Raw genomic sequence first — 7553 nt, 5'->3', positions numbered from 1 at the left:
ATTATTGGATCCGATACCACCAGTCATCAACAAAAAATTCAGAGAAACTTTAAAAAATCTGTACGTAATAGAAGCTTAATAGTGAGAAGGCGGTCTGATGAAATGATTCATACACAATCCCTAATTTTAAAAGATGATAGCTGGGGTCCAACAAGAAAAACCAGAATAAAAGACTCAACTTGTAACGTTTTAAGTAATAGCACCGAAGCAGCTTCTGATTAACCAGCCATAAAAGTAAGAAATAGGATTAGTCTCCTTCCTTCTAAAAGAACATCCTTTTGTAAGTCTTGCACGACCACCAATCAGCTGGCACAACACCGTCTGACAGTTTCCACACACAACCACCGTTTGAGAGTGGCTGAATACGGTTGTTATGTTGAAACAACCCTGGCACTTAAAATCCATGAAGAAAGAGTTTGGAGATTGAACAAGTCGTTTGAGCTTTTGATTCCTCTTCGCCAAATCATCTGGGGGATTAAGCAAATCAACATCGTTTGGCAAAACCATCTTGTTTCGAGATGTATGTGAATCAAGAAGTCTTGGATATCAAAGAATAGAGCTGCGCAGCAAAAACCTAAAAGAAAAAAAAGAGAGTCAATTAGAATCCAAGCATGAAGTGTTAAATTGAAGCACGAGATGAATAAATAAATCAAGTCCTTTAGCCTTCAATTCAACTAGACAAAATATGTAGCCAATAGGGAAAGTCGGTGACATGAGGAGGTGGCGGCAAAGGGATATGTACAGGTGGCGAGCAGCTTCATCCAACATTGTTGTAATCATTATCTAAGGAGGAAAAGTAGATGCCTAGACTGAAGGGTAAATATTTTAATCTAAATAGAAAAGGGTATTAAGAATTGTGAATGGGAAGTATAAAGCTAACGTTCGATGTGGGGAGAAAGAAGATGATGGCGTCAAGAAGCAAGATTAGGGCAAAGAAGGATACGAAGGGAAGGAGAAGATGCGGGGTTTCAAATTTTGGGGGATTTCCTTTCCCTCTAAACACTACACGAGAAGATGCTCTGCTGCACTGGTTGATTTTAACCTAGATACAGTAAGATATTAGAACACATCAAAGGAGTAGGGGTAGATTTTTTTCATTGCCAAAAACTAAGTGTTATGTGAGAGATTATGAGAGGTGAAAAATTAGTCTGGTTTTTAGGGTAATGAATAAGGTTGTGGTTTGTTGGTGGAGGCGGGGGAGAAGAAGATAGCTCCGACGAAGGTTAGTGGGTGTGTCTAGGGTTAGAGAGAGGGGAGGTAGAGAATGGCTTTTTGCGATCCAGAGGAGAGAGTGTAGAAGCGGGGTATTCAAAATTTTAGAATTTTAGAGACCCCCCTTTAAAAACGCGCGTTTAGTTAAAAAAATATAAAGCGACATTTTCAGATGACACACACTTAAAATATGTGCCTTCTGTGCTTTTAATTTTGTTTTGTTTGGCACAAATTCTAGGGCACACACAAATACATGTCCTCTATCCTTCAAATTTTGGAAAATTGACAATACTTTTTAGGGCACGTGCAAATGCGCGTCCTCTATCAGTGTGTGTCATTATTTGCGCGTTGTAAAAGGCTGTTTTTCTAGTAGTGATATCTGGGTGCTGGCCTCCCCTTCGGTCCTCTCGACCGGATACTGCCTAGCATATCTGGGTGCTGGCCTCCCCTTCGGTCCTCTCGACCGGATACTGGGGAAACTATTTCTCCCCTATACTACTACCACACAACATGTATCACAATATCATAATCTATCTAACATGGCTGGGTATGACTACCACTTCGGCCCTACCGACCGGATATCTTGGGGACTATCTCCCCCTACTGTCACTAGCACATAAATACAACACAGGTAGTAGTAATCCCTTAGATGAATATCACAGAGACAATCAACTACATACACTCCTACTGGTGGGCCAGCATTGTAGCCGTAGACCCACCGCTACTGGAAGGTAACTCACCTCAAAGTAGCTGCTGATCTGATCGGAAACTGACTATCTACTGCTGCTGCGGACGCCCTCCAGCTATAATTCCCACAAAACGATCAGTCAAACACTGCTAAATGTACTTAGGGTAAAATGACCCTTTTACCCTTGACCAAGTCGAAATCCAAGTCAAAGTCAACTTCCAGTTGACTGGACTCGCCGAGTCCGCGAGCAACTCGCCGAGTCCTTCCCTTACTAATCCACTCACTGAGTCACCCTTGACTCACCACTTGGGACTCTGGGGCCGACTCGAGTACCGACTCGCCGAGTCCGCGAGCAACTCGCCGAGTTCCTCGAGCGGATCCCCTACTCACTTCCAATCCACACCAGAACACCCCATACGAGGGTTTGCAGTTTTGGGGACTTCGCTACACGGTTAATTCTGTGTGCGGTTACAAAGGGTTGACCCTTCAACGCTTAAACCCCTCTTGCTATGTGAAAGTTCATATGACTCGCCGAGTTTGAAGAACAACTCGGCGAGTTCCAGGCAATCTTCATAGGACTCGCCGAGTTGTTCATCCAACTCGCCTAGTCTAATACCATCTTCATAGAACTCGCCGAGTTCCACTTTGGGACTCGCCGAGTTCCTCGACCCATTTCCCAAGTAGGCTAGATCTGAGACATGCATTGCTTCAAAACCACAGATCTAAGGTCCTAGGGCATATTTACCACGTAAAGTTGCAAACTTTACGTGCATGCACGACCCTATGAGCTCAAACATGCAATTCCAAGCTCTTTAAGTGGTCCTACACTCAATACGGACCTCAATCACCTCAACCACAAAGACTTTATGCTACTAGGATGTCCTAAAGGTCCAAATCCGAAGTCCATGCAGAACATTAACCATTACACATAGAGATTTAGGTTCTTAGGGCTTAAAACCTCTTTTTAGGGACAAGAAGGGGGGTCCAATGAACTAAAGATCAAGGTAGGAACTTTTCTACCTGAATAGAAGCCCTTCACAGAGTATATTCTGGATCTTCTTCCCTTCTTGCACTCTTCAACCTTCACCTTCTTCTCCCAAGCTCCAAACCACCTTCACAATGCTAAAAATCACCCACAAGGATACAAAGGGGGCTAGGGTTTCGTTCTACAGATCTCTGGGAGTGCTAGGGGAAATGGAGGCTGGGTTAGATCATTTAAATAGGGTGCAAACACCCGGGTTAGGGTTTCAGTCCAGACAGGGTTTACTCGCCGAGTCCCACGAGCCTACTCGCCGATTAGACAGAGCTAATCCCGCGTCTAGACCTGCTCCTACTCGGCGAGTTAGCCCTTCAACTTGTCGAGTCCAAGATTAAAATGCAATACATAAGGAGAGTTAATAATCAAGAATACATACCAGGAACCAGGTGCTACAGTACGATACCATTTGGGTAATTGTCGATCGTTTGACCAAATCCACTCACTTCATCCCGATTAAAGAATCGTTTAAGATGGAAAGACTCGCACGAATCTACATCCAAGAGGTAGTTCGACTGCACGGTGTACCTGCGTCCATTATCTCTGATCGAGATAGCAGGTTTACCTCCAGATTTTGGCAGTCTCTCCAGAAGGCTCTTGGAACTAAACTAGACATGAGCACAACTTATCACCCCCAGACCGACGGACAGAGTGACAGGACTATCCAAACCATGGAAGACATGCTTAGGGCATGTGTCATCGATTTCGAAAAGTCATGGGACACACATTTGCCTTTGATCGAGTTCTCGTACAACAACAGTTACCATACCAGTATCAAGGCTGCCCCGTTCGAAGCCCTCTATGGTCGCAAGTGCAGATCCCCTCTGTGCTGGGCCGAGGTAGGGGACACGCAGCTAGCCAAGAGTCGATTCCCCGATAGTGCTCTCACTGGTCCTAAAATCATCCGTGAAACCACCGAGAAAATCATCCAGATCCAAGAACGACTGAAAGCTTCACGAGATCGACAGAAGAGTTACGCTGATAACCGAAGGAAACCTCTGGAGTTCCAGGTTGGAGACCGTGTCCTATTAAAGGTCTCGCCCTGGAAAGGCATGGTACGCTTTGGAAAGTGTTGGAAACTTAACCCGAGGTACATTGGACCCTTCGAGATCCTCACCAGGATCGGTCCGGTAGCCTCTAAACTTCGATTACCTCACGAGCTCAGTAACATCCATCCCGTCTTCCATGTCTCAAATCTCAAAAAGTGTTTATCCGATGAAACCCTTGTGATTCCCCTAGACGAGATCGAGATCAACGAAAACTGGAACTTTGTGGAGGAACTGATCGAAATCAAGGATCGAGAGATCAAACGCATGAAACAAAGTTGCATCCCGATAGTGAAGGTTCCCTAAAATGCCAAGCGGGGACCGGAGTTCACTTGGGAGCGTGAAGACTCAATGAAACAGAAATATCCACATTTCTTCCCAGATCCATGATTTAGATCTTAATTCTGAATTTCGGGATGAAATTCCCTCTTACGGGGGGATAATGTGACAACCCAAAGTTCGTTCCATTATTTGTAACCCTTTTCGTTAATATATTCGTCGTTTTCGATTTCGTTTTCGTTACGTCATGAAATTAAGTCATAATTGTGGGACTTCTATTATGACTGAATGAGTGTCTAAACATGTTTAGAACTCATATTAACACTCCCTATTAGTAATCGGAAACATTTTAGAATCGACCATATCGGGTTACGGTAACCTAATCGGGTGCGACCAAAAGCATTGTATAACGCCGGTATCGGGTAGAATTCCACTGTGTCCAAAACTTAGAACCTATTTAAAGAGGATTAAGCTTCCATTTGAAGGTTTTTCTCTCTCTCACTACTCTCTCTCTCTCTCTAACCTCTCTCCTCAATCCAAATTCAAAGTCCAAAAAAACATTGATTTAAGGCTTCAAATCCTTAAGGTAACTTCCCTACAAAAATCCGTTAATTCTTAGGCCTCGCTGGCTACTACCGAAGGTTCATACAAAACTTCTCCAAGATTGCATAACCCCTCACCACCTTGACTTAGAAAGGTGTAACCTTCAAATGGGAAGAGAAGCAAGAAGCTATTTCCAAACGCTAAAGCAAGCCCTATGCAATGCCCCGATCATGTCTCTTCCAGAAGAGATGGAAAACTTCGTAGTCTACTTCAATGCATTAAATCAGGGGCTGGGGTGTGTGCTCATGCAATGAGGAAATGTCATTGCCTACACCTAAAGGAAGCTAAAGACACATGAGGTCAACTACACAACACATAACCTCGAACTGGGAGCAATAGTATTTTCCCTGAAGATCTGGAGACATTACCGTTATAGCACGAAGTGCACAATCTTCACGGGCCATAAAAGCCTCCAACACATCTTCAACCAGAAAGAGCTCAACATGAGGCAAATACGATGGGTAGAACTACTAAGTGACTACGAATGCGAAATTACTTATCATCCCTGAAACGCCAATGTTGTAGCAGATACACTCAGTTGAAAGGAATACTCGGGCCGCCGAGTAAAATCATTAACGATGACTATCTATTCACTCCTATCCACTTAGATCAAAGAGACTCAGCTGCAAGCCTTGAAACCCAAAAACATCGCAGGTGAATCCTTAAGAGGAATGGATAAAAATCTAGATGTCAAGGGTAACAGAGTTCATAATCTCCTGAATCGGATATGGAAACCGAAGTTTGGTGAATTCAGAGATGTGGTCATAAATGAGGCTCACAAGACTCGATTCTCAGTTCATCTTGGTTCAGACAAGATGTAACTTGACCTCAAGAAACTTTATTGATGGCCGAATATGATAGCCAAAATTGCTACCTATGTGGGCAAGGTCCTGACTTGCGCCAATGTCAAGGTAGAATACCAAAAGCCCTTGGGTTTACTACAAAAACCTACCCGAGTGGAAGTGGAATGGATAACCATGGACTTCATCGCCAAGTTACCCAAGATGACGTGCGGAATTGAAACTATCTGGGTGATCATTGACAAGGTGAGAAAATTCGTACACTTCCTACCAATAAAAGAGACGGACAAGATGGAGAAGCTGACCAGAATATACATTAAAGAGATCGTACGACTGCATGGTGTGCCTATATCCATCATCTCCGATAGAGATAGTATATTAATCTCACGGTTCTGGTAGTCATTACAAAAATCCCTAGGGACTAGGTTGGACATGAGTACGGCCTATCACCGACATACCGATAGGCAGAGCGAAAGAACTATTTAAACATTGGAATACATGATGAGAGCTTGTGTGATGGACTTTGGTAAAGCTTGGGATACCCATTTACCCCTCATCGAGTTCTAATACAATAATAGTTATCACACCAGTATCAAGGTTGCTCCATTCGAAACCCTCTATGGCCGCAAGTGCAGATAAACTCTGTGCTAGGCTGAAGTAGGTAACAAATAACGAACAAGAGTTACCTCCTCTCAAAACATGTCTATATGGTCCTTCCAAATTTATAATATACTTCCAATTATCCACAAGTAACCAATCTTTGGTAAACCTTAGATTTTCGTTGACAGTTGTTTAAAAACTTTAGTCATATCCGGTTCTAGTCCTTTTCCCTCTTAATGCCCTAGGCATTTGGAAAAGCAAAACAAGCGAATATTTGATCACTTATGATTAAATACTAATTAATAATATGATTTCCAAATAACATATTAATCTTATAATATATTAATAAAATCATTTGAACCACCAATTTATTATTCTAAATAATAAAGTCAACTCTCTCTCCAATAGTCATCCTGTCAAGTTGAATGAGTGAAGGCAACTCAAATGGACCATGCTACTATCAAATCAAGTACATACCAATTATAGTTATCGGCTTAGACACATAATCCAATAGTCTCTCACTTGGATAAGTCTAATAACTATTATCGTAAGTATAACCTCAATATTTGACTAGTAATCGTAGCTTTCAAAAGCCACTGTCAAATTCTGATCTAGTCAATGGCATGTCCTTTAGATAAGTGATCAAATATCCCACCGTTCTACACGATATTGTATTGACATGAGACATGGATTATAATCATTCTCTCTATCCAAGGTTTTTTTCCTGATTTCCAATTTAAGACGACTGACTAATTGAACTAATCAAATCAGTCCAGGCTTGGTCAAGCGCTTCAGATCTCATGACTATATCATCGAGGGGCCCATAAATATCGTTTTTATCCTATTTAGGGTAAAAGGAACTGGAACACCCATTTATTTAAATAGATTAATAAATGTAAGTCCCAGACTGATTTGCGAAGAATTTTAGATGTTGAGGGTTAAAAGTGTAAATTCCATATTAGTTTTGTAAGTATTTATGAAGGCAGGGAGTAAATGGTAATTTATGGGACTCCATTTTAAGAGATTATGGAAAATAGGGGTCTGTTTGGTAATTTCCGTACCTAAGTTGTAACGAAATCTAATTTTTAGGGTTTAAGTTGTAAATATTGAATTAAATTTGAAAAGATCATCATGGGGAGGGACCAAGAATGTAATTATGGGAAAGTTGTATTAATGTCCGGGTATTTATATGTTGCGATGAATCAATTGTAAACCCTAACTCTAAGAAGAGTCGACCGCCACCCCTCCATTGCTCCAGCCGCCATCACCGACCTTCCCTTGTTTCTCCA

The 7553-nt window shown here is 42.1% G+C and overlaps 1 pseudogene; it reads right to left on the bottom strand.

The window, feature by feature from the left end:
- Window positions 1–261: 261 nt before the first annotated feature.
- On the bottom strand, window positions 262–779 carry LOC144997984 (small ribosomal subunit protein eS27y pseudogene; annotated as a pseudogene).
- Between the last annotated feature and the right edge of the window lie 6774 nt (window positions 780–7553).

The sequence above is a fragment of the Lactuca saligna genome, chromosome 5, assembly GCF_052625555.1.
Source record: "Lactuca saligna cultivar CGN05327 chromosome 5, ASM5262555v1, whole genome shotgun sequence".
NCBI classification, from domain to species: domain Eukaryota; kingdom Viridiplantae; phylum Streptophyta; class Magnoliopsida; order Asterales; family Asteraceae; genus Lactuca; species Lactuca saligna.
The sequence above is the reverse complement of the archived record's forward strand: the minus strand, read 5'-3'. Positions and strand labels throughout refer to the sequence as shown.